The following is a 17,143-nucleotide window of genomic DNA, read 5'->3' as shown; positions in this document are numbered from 1 at the left end:
CACTCTTTCCAAACGTAGTCTAAAGAAGAGACTAATAATTTTGTTGTTGTCAATTTGTGCTAAGTGAGAGTTACCATCAAATCGACTTTGCTTTGTCTAATTAATAAATTCACATAGATGGGGTAAAGAACAAATGAATAGAGAGCAAGGTTTCATCTATTAAAGGACAAAATAGGATTTTAAAAATTTTAAATAAATTCACATATGACATTTCATTGATGGGGTATATTTAACTCCAATGGGGTTAGTTTACAAGGTATATTTAGATTCCTTTGAAAAACTAAGGGAATGTATAACTCTTTTACCCAAAAGAAAAAAGGAGAATTTTTACTAATGGATTTTTTTTTGAAATTAATGAAGTAAAATTAAAGTAGCTTGATTCCATTTCATTTTTAATACGAACTAGCTATGTCTTAGTTTTGATCTAATTTGAACCTTTCTTTTGTTTTTCCTTTTTGAAGATATCATATATTCATGTTGCACTTCAATGATTTAATTAGAGTTGCTTAAATTTTTTTTCGGGGGGTGGAGTTTGCGACCAGTTTTATTATGATCGATCACATGGTGAAGCAAAGGCTTTCCCTATTTGTGAATTATAAATAGGTATTTTTTTTGCTTTCCATTTGGTTAATTGAATCTCTACCCCATACATGTATGTTCTGGATTTATGTGTAGGCACCACAACTTTTTTAGCCCCGTTCACTTTTTGGTAAGTTATTTATCGAGGTAAATGAAATTACTTAGTTAAATTTTTTTTAGAAAATACTTAACCAGGTAAATGTATTTAGCCATATTCTTTTACTTTCTGAATAAAAAGAAAATGTTCATTTTAACCATAAAAATCTATTATTAAAAAGATACTATTAATGACTTTCATCAAACTTCATGGGATGTTTTGATTGGCCTATGATATGGAAAAAGTTTTGACCAAATAAAAATTTTATTTACGGATGAGTTTTGATAAATAACATCTGATTTGCTACCCCGTTTATAATTCCAATTGATTGGCCATATATTTTTCAGATATCAAATCTTTTCCATGTCTTGGTCAAAATTCTGCCGGTATATCTTTGGGCATCATAGATTTTCCGCCGATTGGACAAAGATTCGTTTCGAGCACTACTAGCCGTTACGAGTGCCGGAGAAACGGCGAGTGACAGGAAAATCGTTTGGAAATTGTATACGGAGTTATCCGAAGTTACGAATCAGTGGACTCTTATTCTCCAAAGTACCCTTTATTTTTTGTTGTTTTCTATTACCTATTGACTATATTACCCCCGAAGATTGCTACGCGCGTTTCCCACTTTCATTCCCAACGAACCGATTGCCTGTTATTAGAAAGCGTAGTTAGAGAGAGTTAGAGTCGGAGCGGGGCAGATAAATACCCTGATTCTTGAATCCTGCTCGATCCTGAGTCCATTTTACTTCTCCCGATCGTTCGTTTTGATTTCTCTGCAAAAACCAACGTAAATTGTTCGATTGTTTGGTTCTTCTTCATTGTATTTCGCTGGTTTTGATTATCCGTTCGTACTTCACTATCATCCAAGGATCTGAACTGCGCGTTCCTTACTTCTGGTAAGTGTAATGTCTTTTGCTTTTCTTGATTCTCTGTTTTCAGTGATCAAAACCCTAAAGTGAGTTTTCATTTCTCTGTTGTCTGGTGGTGTAGAACAAAGCTTGGAAAGCGATGAAGCGGAAACAGCAAGAGAAGCCTCAGGACAAGAGAGACTACGAGAATAATGGTGAGTCATGGTTGAGAGGGAAGACGATTGGCCGAGGGGGGTTTTCCAGGGTTTCTCTGGCTATGACGAAGAGAATCAACACACGTCGATGCAACTTGCCGCCGATTATGGCTGTGAAGTGGGCGGAGATCTTTCAATCGGATACGCTTCAGGAGGAGAGAGAAGTTCTGGCCGACTTAGATGGATGCCCTCATATCGTTCACTGCTTTGGCGATGAAGTCACCTTTGGGAACAACGAGCTTTACTTTAACTTGCTACTGGAGTACGGTTCTGGAGGATCTCTAGCCCAACATATAAAGAGATCGAATGACGGGTTACCTGAATCCGAAGTGAAGCGCTATACGAAGTCGATTCTTGAAGGGCTCGTTTACATTCATTCTCGCGGCTATGTCCACTGCGATATCAAGCCTGCCAATATCATTCTCGTTCCTTCCTCTACATTTGCCTTCTCTTTGTCTTCCCGAAAGCGAAAGCCCAGGAGCTATTGCTACGTTGTAAAGATTACGGATTTTGGATTAGCGAAGAAGGCTCAGCAGAAGAAATTGAAGAGGGGTTGGAGAGGCACTCCTCTGTACTTGTCACCGGAAGTTGTTAGAGATGGCATACAGGAGGCCCCCGCTGATATATGGGCTCTAGGTTGCACTGTGGCAGAGATGATAACTGGGAAGCCGGCATTGAGTTGCAAAGTCCGTTCGGATGTTAATTGTTTTCTGTTTCAGATAAGCTCTGGTTTTTCCTTGCCAGAGGTACCCAGTGAGATGTCAGACGAGGGCAAGGATTTTCAGAATATGTGTTTCATGAAGAATGCTGAGTTGAGATGGACAGCGAAGATGCTCTTGAATCACCCATTCATTGCAGGAGATGGTATTTAAGCATTATAGGAGGCTCAGTTTGTGCAGGAGATAGTTTTTTTTTTGGTTTCTCCTGGATTAAGAGGCTGAACTCATGGTTTATTTTTTGGATTTAGATACATGTTATTCTTTTTTGTTCTTCATTTGGCACCATATTTTTTTGTGAAGTGCAATTGTACAAAAGTCTATTTTATACATCAATACAAAATTATACTCTTTGTTCAATAAATTAAATTCTGAGAGAACCATCTCATCATTGTACCCTGAAACAAAAGGCTATCCATGTTATTATTGGTGTTAAATAAAAAAAGAAAGAAGGTGAATTTGAATTGTTACTTTGCTTATGCATAACCGGAAGCCTATTTAGAATGATAAGTGTACTACTTTTACTTAATATTCGCTAAATTATTTTCTTCCTTTCCTCATTCCCAAATATTTTATAGTCTCAGGTTTTCTTTCCATGTATTCAAATATTTATTAAGATGAATTAATTGTCATACTTTTCTTTCTTTCAATTCTTTACTTTGTTTCTTTATTATTATATACTTCATTTAGTTGCCATGTTGTCAAGCAGAAATGATAGTTTTAGTTCTTACTATCAACAAACAATCCATCATCATTATCTCAAAGTTCAGAAATAATTAAAGAGGGTACATTTTGAGGTTTACTTTGTAAATGTAAATCTTCATTTTCTTTCTAAATGTCCTGATAATTCATCTTTAATATGTATTATAATGGTTGTTTATTGTTAGGATCATGATTTAGTAGAACAACTGCAAGTATATAATTGGAAATTTCTCATCTGATAAATTTACATTTCTTACAGAATTTCAGGCTTTAGTTTTACTACTGAGTTTGTTTAATGAATTTAAGGGGGCTTGATTGAGTTCAAGGCAACACCAATGGGTGTCCTTGAGATTTTTAGTTTGAGCAGTAGCAGAGTCATTCTTCTCCATGTTTTATAGGTTCCAAGACCCCAAGTAGTTGGGACCAGCATTGGGTAATTTTTAGAAGTTTAAGGATAAATTCTACAAAAATAGACCGAGTTGTTTTTACTTTTTTGTGCGTAAGTTTTGACAGGTTAAAAGAAGGCCTTCCTATTTTACTTTCCCCTGTATCAGGTCCATATGTGGTCTTTTCAGTTTTTGGAGATTGGTATACTTCAATTCTTTCTGTGTAAATATTATTCTGTATAGAATAAAAAATGATTAACCAATATTATTAACTTCACAATATTGGTTTCTTTTCTCCACCCTTTTCTTGAGACCCTTAAATGGACTAATGGACTAAGCTGGATGATGCTAACCGTCAATTATTATTTTTTTCTTTTTATATGAAGATCAAATAAGAGAGGAATATAAAAAATACAATAAAATAAAAGAAAACAAAATATTTATTAATTACTAGTTAAAGAAATGATAATATGGTTATAATCATTTGAAATTGTCAAAATAATGAATTTTTGTTTTAATAAAGTCCCTGTGCTTGACTATTAAGGCTGCATTTGGCATTCCTTTTTGCTGTTAAAATGCCCCTATGCACACTGAGTTTTTAACTTCAAAAAGGAGATTAGTCCTTAAAATAAGGAATGCCAAATGCAGCATAATCGTTCTTCCCCTTGCATGTTCACCATATTTACTAGTATTTCTGTATCTCATAACTACCTTAGTAATAATGGAAAGAAATGAGATTGCAAGAAGTTATGTTCTGATATAGGAAGCCTGATTATGTATTGGGTGCTTTCTCTTCTGAGTTTGAAGGTGTTGAGAGTTCTGATTTTGGAAAATATTTTTGGTCTATTCTTGATATTTGTAAATGATGATATATAGTTGAGTTATTATTCTGTGTTCTGTTACCTCGATACTCTTGCGTCTGACTCTATGTGTCATACTTCTTTTCTGCTTTCAATCAAATTTATTTTGTTTATTATCAAAAAGGAATCTCATGACTACTTCATGTGTCCTCTTATATTAACCTTTTCAAAAGTCTTTGCGTCATTGATAAGGGGGTCCCTGTGGCTGTTTTGAACTCTTATAATTTTACTGCTATAAGAATTGTACCATTATTTGAATATCTAATACTAATAACTATAACTTTTTGTACATTATAGAGTTTGGACATTGCTACTAATTTAAGGGGTCATTGCTTGGTGCAATTGTAAAATCTCAGGATGAAAACCTGAGAATGTGGGTTCAAGTCTCTGATCAGCCACTTTGTCCAAAACAAACAAAATCATTAGGTCCATATAGCTAGTGCCTTAATTGGCTAATGACCTTAGTGCACTATGTTAATATTTCTATGACCATCCAATAGAAGAAAAAAAGCAATATATTGACTCTTGCAAACTCCTTTAAGTACTACTAATTTTATAGGAGGTGAAACAGGACTAATGTAGCTGAGAAAATAACTTGTTATTAGGCTTGGATCATTACAATGAGGTTTAGTGGAGAGTTCCATTGTTCTAATCTTGTTCATGTGGCGTAATGCGTGCAAATGTATCTGAAGAATAGCTAGTGAAGATTCAGAAATCCAGAGTATAGCTCACTTGGCTTGTTTAAAGATTTAGAACATGGACAAAAATACACTAAAGTTCAATTTTCTTTTAGTTTTTATCAATAGTTGGGGTAATAAATCAGGTCTTATCATCTGGATAAGACAAGAAGGCTCCATGTTTTAATATCACTTGATGTGTTTATAAGTACATGTTCCATTATAAATATTGAACTATTTTTTTTTTTTATTTAAACAAAGAACTCCCTCTGTATAACAATCATATTCCAGGTGTACTGTGTGTTGAATTAGTTAACTGTTTTTCTGGATTTGTCCTATCATGGCCACGGCTAACCATGCAGTTTCATCATAACTTAAAGGCATTGATACAAAATGAACATTCAAGTCAGAAGGAATTTTCTTTCATGCATTTGAGTTTTTAAACATGGTATACTTTCACACATTTGGCAAATGCGAGGCATTGGTACATGTGCCTTTGTCCATGGTTATCTATTTTTCCAACTCTTCTGAGGAATTAATTGTGCTAGTTGTTCATTAATGGCTTTGACTCTATACTCTAGGAAGGTATTATATATTTATATTATGGGACTGGCCTGGATATGTGCTACAGGACCTGCTATTATGAGCATATATTTATAAGTCCTCATGAAGCACCATCTTCAGAACCTGCCATCCAGATGCAATATTTTTCATTTTAATTTGTAAGGTCATGCAAACCTTCTTATATCTTTTATCAAATACACCCAGTATCTCAACATTCATATATGTGCCAATATGTCTGGTTAAAGTTCTGATCCAAAGAATCACTCTTTGAAGAAAATATTTTGGGCAAAAAATTGATTCTTTTTTGAAGTTAAAGTTTTTAGCTCCAAAGAATCAATTCTTAGAATGAGTTTTGAGCCCCGAAAAAAATTTGTTCCAGCAAATTTCATACATCCAAACTCAAATCATTCTTAGAATCACCAAATTCATCAGAATTAATTCTTCGAAAGAATGCCAATGCAGCTTTAGTTACTTTAATCCCAACTCCCCGTAATTCTTAGGATGACAAATTGTTTTCCATTCCACAGTGTGGGACTTTTTCTTATCTTCCTTATTCCATTACAAAAGGTCATGTCTAACTTAACAGTCTATATAGCATAGTTTGGCATGTTTGTTCCAAGCTGATCCTTCTGTTAGCATAATTTTTCAATACAAGATTTATAGGGAGAAGACCTTTTAGAGGATGGAAAAAATGAAACTAGTTTCTTCTTGGACGTGGAAAAGCATTTGTGAAGGTTGAAAAGCGTTATTTCAGGAATTTAATTGGGGAATTGGAGCTTAGTGAGACGTGTTATTTCAAAACCTCGGATTGGTGGGACCATAATTGGGTAATGGCCATTAGATAGATTAAGTTTAAGTTATCTCATGCTGTCATTAAAATGATAAAATGAGATACATTTAGGATTATTATTGTTATCTCAAGACAGGTTAGTTTGGCCTCACCACTCCTGGCAGAGTCACCATAGGATCAGTCTGCCAAGATAGCACCAGTGGAGCAACAAGTCAGCAATGTAGAAGCTGCTATAGAAGCTTTGGTGCCTCAACAAGGTTAGGATTTTTTTTTATGTATATGTAGTTTATTGGTCATAAAAGCTTCCTATAAAACCATTCTGTACCGTGATGTTATTAAAGATATTTGGGCCATGGTCAAAAGTTGTTTGCAGATTGCAGTGATAGTAGGTCCCAATGAAACTTCAGTTGATGATGTGTTATAACTCTATAATTACTTTGATTATGGGTCTGAAAATCTCTTTCAATCCATTGTGCCTAATTTTCTGTGGAAGATCCAGTTGGAAAGGAATGCTGGATGTTTCCTGAACAGTTCATTCTCATATGGTGGTTGTGAACAGAGCAAGGTTCAGGGCTTCGGAGTTTCTGGTGCCAAGTGCCAAGGGGTTATTTCAGACTATGTGGGTTTTCAGTCGGAGCCACATCACAGATGATGGTTTAAACTCAGTTCTGAAGGAACTGCAATTTTGACTCAGAAGCAGAAGGAAAATCATCAAGAACAATGAATGGTGCTTGTACAGTTCATGAAGGCCTTTTGTTACCGGGCATCACTTACCTGGTTTGGGTGCAGCTAAGCGAGAAGGTAGGTAAGGACTTGTACCCATTAACATTTAATACTTGAAATACCCAACAAAAATATTTTATATCTGTCCTGAATGTTACCAGGTACAGATTTAATGTCCCTTGCAATTCAGGTGGACTGCAAATTCCCAAATCAGCTATGGTCTGTGCCTCTGTGGAACTCTCATGCTTTGATGCACAGTTGTGTCTCCCTGAAGCTCTGCTACAGCTACTTTAAGGTTGGGTGTTATGGGGTTAAACATTAGAGGAAGATCATGGAACATTAACTGGGCTGCTATCATTTGAGTCATTTGCAAGGAAATAAATCAGGGCATCTCTGAGAGAAATATTCTGGTATGACTATGTTAAAAGGAAACCTGTGTTCTTCGTTAGGTGTACACAAGCAATTTCATGGTATCCAGATAATTTCTCTTTTGGAAGCTGGACCCTTTTTTTTTGTCTAAAGTGCACATTTTTCTCTTTTTTGTATATCCCCATTTTTCTCTTTAATAAAATTATAAATTTCAACTATTTTATTTTTAATTTTTAAACAAAATAAAAAATAAAATGATTAATAACATAAAAAACCACATGGAGTGAGAATCCCATGAGAACAAAGATGGAAGTAACCTTGTCCCACCTTTGGGAACAGGGACGATGACAGGAGACGGGTTAAGGAGTTTTACAAATATAAGATGGAGTGGCTGAGACCTTGAACGCATTTCGTAATGCTTATAATGTTACTTGAACCAGGATCAATTAATGATAGCGCTAAATCAATTACTATTTTAATGAAATAAAATAGATTTTATTAACTTTTATGTTCATCAAAACAATATATATATAACAATTCTAACTAAAAATTAAAAGAAATAATATTTAAAGTTAGTATTTTATAAGTAAATGAAATAAACAACCTATCAAATTCAAATTTCAAATGGTGATTTTAATCTCAAGAAATTTATACAATAAAATATTAATAATAGAATAATTATCTTTGTACTTAAAATTTATAAATTTGTACATGATATATAATATAATAGGTTCATATTTATGCATCCCGGGTATCAAGTATCAGATACCCAAAAGTCAAAACCCAAACCCATCCCAAACTCTATAAGGTTTTTATCTAAAATCCCAAACCCTATAGGATTTTGATAAATAAGTTTTATTAGGATTGGGATGGGTTAGATATTTGAAAATTGCCGCAAAATTTCCATCTCTATAAGATAACCAATCCGAAGCCACTACAAGAAAATTGATCTAAGCCAGTGGTCGCCGGCTTAGGCCTTAAGACCGCGGGATCTAAGGCGGCGGTCTTTAGTCATTCTTTGTCAATTTGATGATAAAGAAAAGATTATTAAAAGCCATCAAATTGACATTGGATCTTGATTATTAAAATATTGACAGGATCTTGATTATTAAAATATTGTCAATTTGATGATAAAGAAAAGATTATGATTAGCTGCCCTAAAATTAAGGGTGATATTTGGCCAAGCCGAATAGATCATTGACCTGATTATTTTTCATTTTTTGTCTTAATCACCATATAGAAAAAATAAATTAAGGAAAATCATTGATCAGTTCTGATTAGAATTTTGTAGCCCCACCTTACAGGGGATGAATCCTAACCATGAATTAACGTCAGATTCACGAGGAGGATGATGCAATTTATAAGAGAGAATTACTAGTAGACTATGACTCTATGAGGGACTGTCTCGCAACCACCATTTGGTGGGGTGTTATTAATTAATGGTGCAATGGTACCACATACCCAAAAAAAAAAAAAAAAAGAAAAAAAAAACTAACAAATTGGCAATTGGGATAAACTAATTTGGTCCTCACGTAACCCGGTAACCACCGCTGCATATCCTATTGAAAAAAACATTTTTGTATTTATTTATTTTTTAGGGGAGATATTCCTAATTCACGGCTGCAAGAGACTTCAAGGATTATTTCCATTCACCAGATTGTATTTATTTATTTTTTCGGACTGTTGCAGGTGAGTAGAGAGGTGGCAATTGGGTGGATCTAACCCATCAATAGGAATGGCAACGGGGCGGGGCAGGGCGGGGACGGGGACAGGGAGCCTCTCCCCATCCTCGTCCCTGCGAAAATCTCCATCCCCGTCCTCACGGGGATTCTTATCCCTGTAGCAATCCCCATTTCCCGTGTTTCTTTATAATGTTAATCATTTTGTTTTTGTTTTTTATTTTATTTAAAAAAGTAAAAATAAAATAATTAACATTTACAATTGTATTAGAAAATATACAATCATATTTTTAAAATATTAATATATAGATGTATGTTTACATATTTACATATATAGCGTATGCATACATATATACATATATTAGTGGGGATCCCACGAAGCGGGGATCGGGCCCCACAGGGCGGAGAGTGTTCTCCCCGTCCCCGACAACGGGGATGAAAATTTCTCCATCCCCACGGGGGGAATATTATACCCATCCTTGCCCCATTGGGGTGGATCCCCACAGTGATCGAAGAAATGGGAAAAATTGCCATCCCTACCCATCAACCTTGATTACCATTTAAATCACTCTCAATCTAAATGGGAACGGATAATTTTATATTGACCATGGATGAGTAGCAATGACTATTGAATGGTTTTATTCTGTGCTTTGGTTGAATCACTTGAACCGTCACGTGATTTGAATAGAACCTGAAAATAACTTCAAATCTGTTGATTTGGTCAAAATTGTTCAACATGGATGATTGGACCATTGACCCAATCAACTTGGTGATTGATTGCAGGTTGCATATTATATATAAATTTTGGGAGGTCATAATTTTGCACTTCAATGTTTGATTGAGGTGATTTTTTTTTTTTTTTTTTGATTTTAGACAACTTTTCAAGATCTATGTGTCTCAATAGATGCCTTGTCCCGCTATTTTCATGAGAAAACCCCTATTTTGACCTCCAATCATAATTTTTAATATTTTTATATAAAAAATAAAAACTGAATTAAAAACCATAAATTAAGTATAATTTAATATATATATCTATATCTATATATATATATATATATATATATATATATATGGAGAGAGAGAGAGGTGGCATGGTTTGGCCTATAAATTAAGTATAATTTAATATTTTGACCATTGCAATTTTATAATCCCCATACTATACTTGTAATAACTATTCAAACAATTTTAATCATATTTTTGTGTTTTATACACTTTTTCACCTTATTTCTCCCTTGCAATCAAGGGATTTTTCAAACTCCCAATTACAATATTAGGGGACATCTCCCTCACGAGTTTTAATCGCAAGCTCTGAATTACAGTAGCAAGGGTCATCTCCTCACGAGTTTCAGCCGCACAAATTTCTCCCTCACGAGTTTTAGTCGCAAGGGTACACTGTTTTGGCTTTTAATTTTTCTATGTTCTAAATTAGGGTCCATCCTTTTCTATCCACCAAAAACTTGTATTGTTCAAGTCATACTCAACCTGATCATGGTACCAAGGCATTATAAAAAAATAATAAAAATCAAAAATTAAAAAAACAGAACTAGTCGAACTCTTTGATACAAAACCTAAAATAAGAGGGAGAGGGAGAAGATTCATAACTGATCCTTGGGACTTCTGGTAAAGGCAGTGAGGACCAACAAAAAAAGAATGTAATTGAGGGTTGAGCAAGGTTTGCGTTTGACACATGCCACTGTGATCGAGGGAAATTAGAGCTGCACTCAAAAGCTGATGCTAATAGCTGCAATCAAACGAGCTTCTTCTGATACCCAAGGAGGTGAAAAGGCAATACCGATAAACAAGAGAATACGAGAGGCCTTGGAACTATTTGATGGACATGGACATCAGTCCTTCCACTCTACCAAATACCAATTACTGCCATTTTATTCCACTCTACCCAAGGCGTAAATGATTAACCAAGGTAAGTCCTCTGGCCATCAGATAAGCAATAGCTTGACAGTGCTGCCAAAACTTATTGAACTTGAAACACTGGAAATCCATGACTTGTTGGAGGCTGTAACACATCTATCAGTGGAGGAACTGGGGGTTCAGAGGATGAGCTGCAACACATCTTTTGTACTCTTCTCTTCCGCCTATTGTCAAACACATTTAGGGCAGAAGATACTCTATGCAGCTCCAGAGGATGAGCTGCGCTACCACCTTGGCCTGACAAACGTCACCACAGGCAAGGGTTATCAGAGGTCTCTAAAGAAACAACATAAACCATATGACTCCCCCAACACTCAAATCAAAGAGGAAAAAAACCTCAATAATCCTTCATTCAATAAAGCGATCTTCCGAAAATCACCAAAGCAAATAAACAACAGTTCATCTTCCAAAAAAAAAGAAGAAGAAGAAGAATGACTGCCTAGAGGACAGATTCATGAGCGTCATTCTTCTTGGAACTTGGATTCACCGGCAGTGTTCTTCCTGGAGCTTCGATTTCACCAGTGGCGCTTCCTCTCAGAAAATACTAAAATGACTATGTTTTCAGGGTTTGGGGTTATCAGGGGTAGTGCACGTCATTTTCAAAATATTGTAAGGGCAGCTTAGACTATGCACCAACTCTGAAACACGTCTGAATATGTTAAAGAGCTGGCCCAAGGTCTACGGTTTTCAGATCTAAAAACTAGATTCAGATCAAGTTTAAAATAATGTTTTCAGATCTAAACATGTTAAGAGTTGGCCCAAGGTCTACAGTTTTCAGATCTAAAAACTAGATTCAGATCAAGTTTAAAATAATGTTTTCAGATCTAAACATGTTAAGAGCTGACCCAAGGTCAAATCTAAACAACTGTGAAAATCTGAAAAACAATATTTTGAAATTCAGACTTTTAAAAAGTACAATCAAACACTACCTTAAAAATTAAAATAATATGTAAATTATCAGCGCCATCGCTATAATTAAAGTAAAACAGTTCCGTTGGGATTAATATTAAATTAATAAATCAAATGTAAGTTTTTGGGTTAATGACGACTGATAAGGATTGATAATTGTTTTGAAACGACGCTTAACACGGGACTCTTTTAGTTATTTATCTAAAAAAACTGTAATTTACTAATATAATTATAGTCATCGTCTACCAACCAATTGGCTACTGGCCAACTCAAGCTTAAATCAACATCTAGTTACAAATTACAATCCAGATTTCCTACTCACATTCTCTACCTCCGCACACTCACAATCCAGATTTCCTATTCACCTACCTTTCCCTATTTTTCTTCAAACCAAACACTACCTTAGTTAAAAAAAAAAAAAAAAAAATTAAGCCTTTGAGAAGGTCCAGAACATTGTAGAGTCTCTTTAGAAACCATGTTGCACGCCAAACAATTGCGTCTAAGGTTCAATTTGGAAAAAGTAGTATAAATACAAATAGGTGCAGTGCAAATATTGGTTAAGATATAAAATATACAAGGTTTTATATTATACATATTTGCATGCATGCGTATTTATATTATTTCCAATGGGCTTAAAGTAATTCTTAATTAAGCTATTCTTTCGTTTAATTTTCCCAGACCAAAAGCAAAAGCTTGGAAAATAGCTTGGCACATTGACATTCTGGTTTAACCTGAAGCCCCGTGTTCTTGAAAAAGGTTAAAATCAACTTTCCACAGAGTTATTGATGTATTGTTTTGGAAGTATTTCTGTTCTGTGATCACTCCCACACTCTTAAAAGTCCAAATAACAAGCTTTTAGAATGGCTTTTTTCTATTCAACAAACATTAGACTGCAATCTCCAAAGCTTCCAATATTCGATTACTTTCATATTTCCATCCTTTTCTTATTGTTGATCCCATCTGCAAATCCATTGTCCTTCAACTTTTCCGGTTCTGATCAGAGCACCAGGGACATCATACGCCTGGAAGGACATGCAGCCATCTCCTATAAAGGCATCGATTTCACCGAAAACCTAAGCATCAATAATGCTAGCTGTGGTCGAGCCTCGTTCAAAAACCCGGTGCACCTCTACGACAATGCAACAGGTAACCTAACAGATTTGAGCACTAATTTCTCCTTTTCCATTAGCAGAACAGATGAAAATTTCGCAATTGCCGAAGGGCTGGCCTTTTTCCTCGCTCCCAGTGGTTCCAACCTCCCTGTTGATTCCAGTGGTGGAGCACTTGGTCTTGTTAGATATAGCCAAATGGAAGACAACACAACAAATCAAATTATTGCTGTGGAGTTTGATACTTTTGGAAACGTGTTTGATCCAGTGCCTTACTCTGACAACTTAAGTCGTCCAATGTATCACGTAGGCATTGATATCAACTCCGTCAAATCTGTGACGACCGCTACTTGGACCAGTAATAATATCGGTAGTGGGAATATTACTTGGGTTTGGATTAACTACAACTCAAGTACAAAGAACTTGAGTGTTACATGGACGTATTCTGACAACCCAACTTCTAGCCTGTTTTATATAATTGATCTGAGAAAGTACTTACCGGAATGGGTTACCATTGGGTTTTCTAGTTCCACGGGTCAGCTTAAAGAAATAACTTCAGTTCATTCCTGGAACTTTTATTCGAGTTTAGAAGTAGAGGAGTCTAATTCTACTTCAGAGATCCCAAAAGCAAGCAAGACAGATAAGAGAGGGTTGATCATTGGATTGGTTGTCGGTGCAAGTAGTGCCTTGATCGGTGTGGTTTGGCTTGTCCTGTGGATAAAGAAGAAGAGAGATGTTACTGAAGAAGAGGATGAAATGGTGCTTGATGATTCAATGAATGATGAGTTTGAACAGGGAACTGGACCTAAGAGGTTTTTGTACAGTGAATTGGCCCGAGCAACAGATAACTTTGCTGAGGATCAAAAGCTTGGAGAAGGAGGATTTGGAGGAGTTTATAAAGGGGTTTTAAGCTATCTCAACTTGGATATTGCTGTTAAAAGAGTATCCCAAAAGTCTAAACAAGGGATAAAGGAGTATGTGTCTGAGGTGAAGATCATTAGTCGATTACGACACAAAAACTTGGTGCAACTTGTTGGTTGGTGCCACCAACGAAAAGAGTTCCTCCTCGTATACGAGTTGATGCCTAATGGGAGCCTTGACACTCATCTCTTTGGACGAAAAGCGTTGTTGACATGGGAAAGAAGATACAATATTGCTCTGGGCTTGGCATCTGCATTATTCTATCTGCACGAAGAATGGGAACAATGTGTCGTGCATAGAGATATTAAGTCAAGCAATGTGATGTTGGATTCTGATTTCAATGCAAAACTTGGGGATTTTGGGCTGGCTAGGCTTGTAGACCATGGGAAAGGGTCACAAACAACAGTTTTGGCTGGAACTATGGGTTACATGGCTCCTGAATGTGTTATAACAGGGAAATCTAGTAAAGAATCGGATGTTTACAGCTATGGAATTGTTGCTTTGGAAATTGCTTGTGGAAGGCGGCCTATTGAACCATGTGTTGAAGCAAACAAGATAATGTTGGTAGAATGGGTGTGGGAACTCCATGGGAGAGGAAAGATTCTTGAAGCTGTGGACTCAGGGCTTCTAGAAATGGGTTTTGATGAGAAACAAATGGAGTGCTTGATGGTTGTTGGACTATGGTGTGCTCACCCAGATTGCAACTTTCGACCTTCCATAAGGCAAGCGATTCAGGTGCTTAGTTTTGAGGCACCATTGCCCACTCTCCCATCTAAGATGCCTGTCCCAACTTATTGTGCCCCCCCACTGATGAATGTTGGTGATGATTCATCTGGTGGTTTGTTTTCTTCCGCTGCTGCTCCTTCTACATCCCTTTTGTACCCTCGTTAAGTAGAAGTGTTCTATCTGGCTTTGCCTTGTTCAATATATTTGTTCTTTTTCTGTTTTGTTTGGAAGGGAATGCATAGCATGCATGGATTGTAACATTTTGTAGTTTTAATTCCTTAGATGTTATGTTTTACCTGAAATTTTGTTTGTAGGAAATATTTTGTAGTTTTAATTTCCTTAGATGTTAGGTTTTACCTGAAATTTTGTTTGTAGGAAATATTTTGTAGCTTTAATTTCTTTGTAAGCTTTTTTACTTTTCATTTTCTTTTAGTCGCTTGTGGGCTTATTTGGTTATAGAACAGAATATTTTTGTTTCAGTTGTTTGTTTCTCTCCTATTATTATTATTATTATTATTATTATTATTATTATTATTATTATTATTATTTAACTAACTAAGTCATGGTAAGAGAGTTACCTTTCAGTATTGATAATTGGGTTATCACATCGTCTGTCCCCGGGTCCCATCCAATGGAAAATCGCCACGCCACCTTTTATACCTAAAACTTAAATTTAAACGGAGTTTCGGATCTAACGACCATCTGGACTCCAAAAATCATTTTAATTTTATTAACCCGCCCAGCCCTCCTCTCTTACCTACTTGGTTCTTTCTCCTCCCCTCTCTCCCTTTTTTTTCTCTCTCTCTCTCTCTCTCCCAAACTGCCATTTGAGTTCGAATTTGCACCCCATAAGGAGCCGCCCCACAAACACCCCACAGCACATCCCGCCGTATATTGTGAAAATCTCCATGATGAGCGGTTTCTTGTGGGGTGCAAATTCCAACTGTACTAAATCGGGACCCATCAAATCCCGAAAGTCCTTGTAAACAAGGGTAGGCATGCCATCTAGACCTAGTGACATTAGATTCCCTATTGAAAAGAGAGCTGATTTGGCTTCATCTTCTATAGGAGTAATAAAAAAATAATCATTTTCAGTTTATGTTGCAATAGGGTCAAATGAGGGAATTTTGAGCTACAATCGGGGTGAAGCGGATGGTTCTGACCCAAAAAAGATATGGTCGATCTTGTTAATCATTTAGGGCCCTTAGAATGTGATATTGACATTTTCGTTGTTGATCACCGTAGATTTGTGGTGGAATTCGCTACTTGATTGCTTCCTAGTGATTTTGAGGTGATGGATGTGTTGAATTTGATTTTGGGGGGTTGGAGTTTAAATGTCACATGGATCGGGGTTGTTAGAAAGGGGGCTAGTATGATGAATGAGGGATCTTTGTAGTTTAGTCATGAAAGTTGATATGTAGCTAAGTTATAGTTTTTCATATTTGGAGATGGTGTCTAATCGTACGTTGATGTTGATCTCAAGGTTGTTATTTGTCTTGTGGATTGTGAAAAATTAGGGTATGATGAATGAGGGATCTTTGTAGTTTAGTCATGAAAGTTGATGTGTAGCTAAGTTATAGTTTTTCATATTTGGAGATGGTGTCTAATCGTACGTTGATGTTGATCTCAAGGTTGTTATTTGTCTTGTGGATTGTGAAAAATTAGGGTATTTTGGACTTTGGCAAGTCTCAAGTTGATATGGTTGTGTTTCCAAGCTTTTGAAGTCTAAGAAGGGGGTACAAAGAGGTAGAGTGAAGGGATCGAGAAAAAATTGGATGCTAATAGAATTAATTACTCTCGCCTTCCTTACACATTGACCTCCTTGATCTATCGATTGACTTGGCCATTGGTGTCTACACCCTTGGGACCACATCTTGGGGCCTTTGACATTTTCTTTCAACATTTGTGGGTGGGACCCTTGATGTCATCATACGGAGGTAACGAAGTTACCCTTGTTGCTACCTTTAGTAGCACCAATATTGTATAAAGACTAAAAGATTATGTCGCTTACCTTATCAAATTCAAGACATGAAAAAAATGACCTCATTATGTTCGACTTTAGTAGTACAGAGTGCTTCTTACGTGAACAAAAATTTGGTGCCAAATGCAAGACATTAAAAAAAATGACCTCATTGTGTTTTGTATGTTTGACTTTAATAGTAAAGAATGATTACTGGGTAAGGTTGTATTTTCTTAAGGTGTAAAGTCGAACTATGGTATACTTTACACCTTGGTTTGATTTTGCAATCGTTTGGATAGTATATTTTACACCTTAAATCGATGCAAAACTCCATCTGAAGTCCTTTTACATTGATAGTCAATGTAAAAAATAGATCGAAAC

The 17,143-nt window shown here is 35.9% G+C and overlaps 2 pseudogenes; both read left to right on the top strand.

Annotated features, from left to right (window-relative positions):
* Window positions 1-1,687: 1,687 nt before the first annotated feature.
* Window positions 1,688-7,482, top strand: LOC148843467 (mitogen-activated protein kinase kinase kinase 20 pseudogene; annotated as a pseudogene).
* A 5,424-nt stretch (window positions 7,483-12,906) lies between these two features.
* LOC148843466 (L-type lectin-domain containing receptor kinase IX.1 pseudogene) lies at window positions 12,907-15,145 on the top strand (annotated as a pseudogene).
* The last annotated feature ends 1,998 nt before the right edge of the window (window positions 15,146-17,143 follow it).

This window comes from Nelumbo lutea, chromosome 8, assembly GCF_056320005.1.
Source record: "Nelumbo lutea isolate HS-2025 chromosome 8, American lotus-T2T, whole genome shotgun sequence".
Taxonomy (NCBI): Eukaryota; Viridiplantae; Streptophyta; class Magnoliopsida; order Proteales; family Nelumbonaceae; genus Nelumbo; species Nelumbo lutea.
Note: the sequence above shows the minus strand (reverse complement) of the source record. Positions and strands in the feature narration are given on the sequence as shown.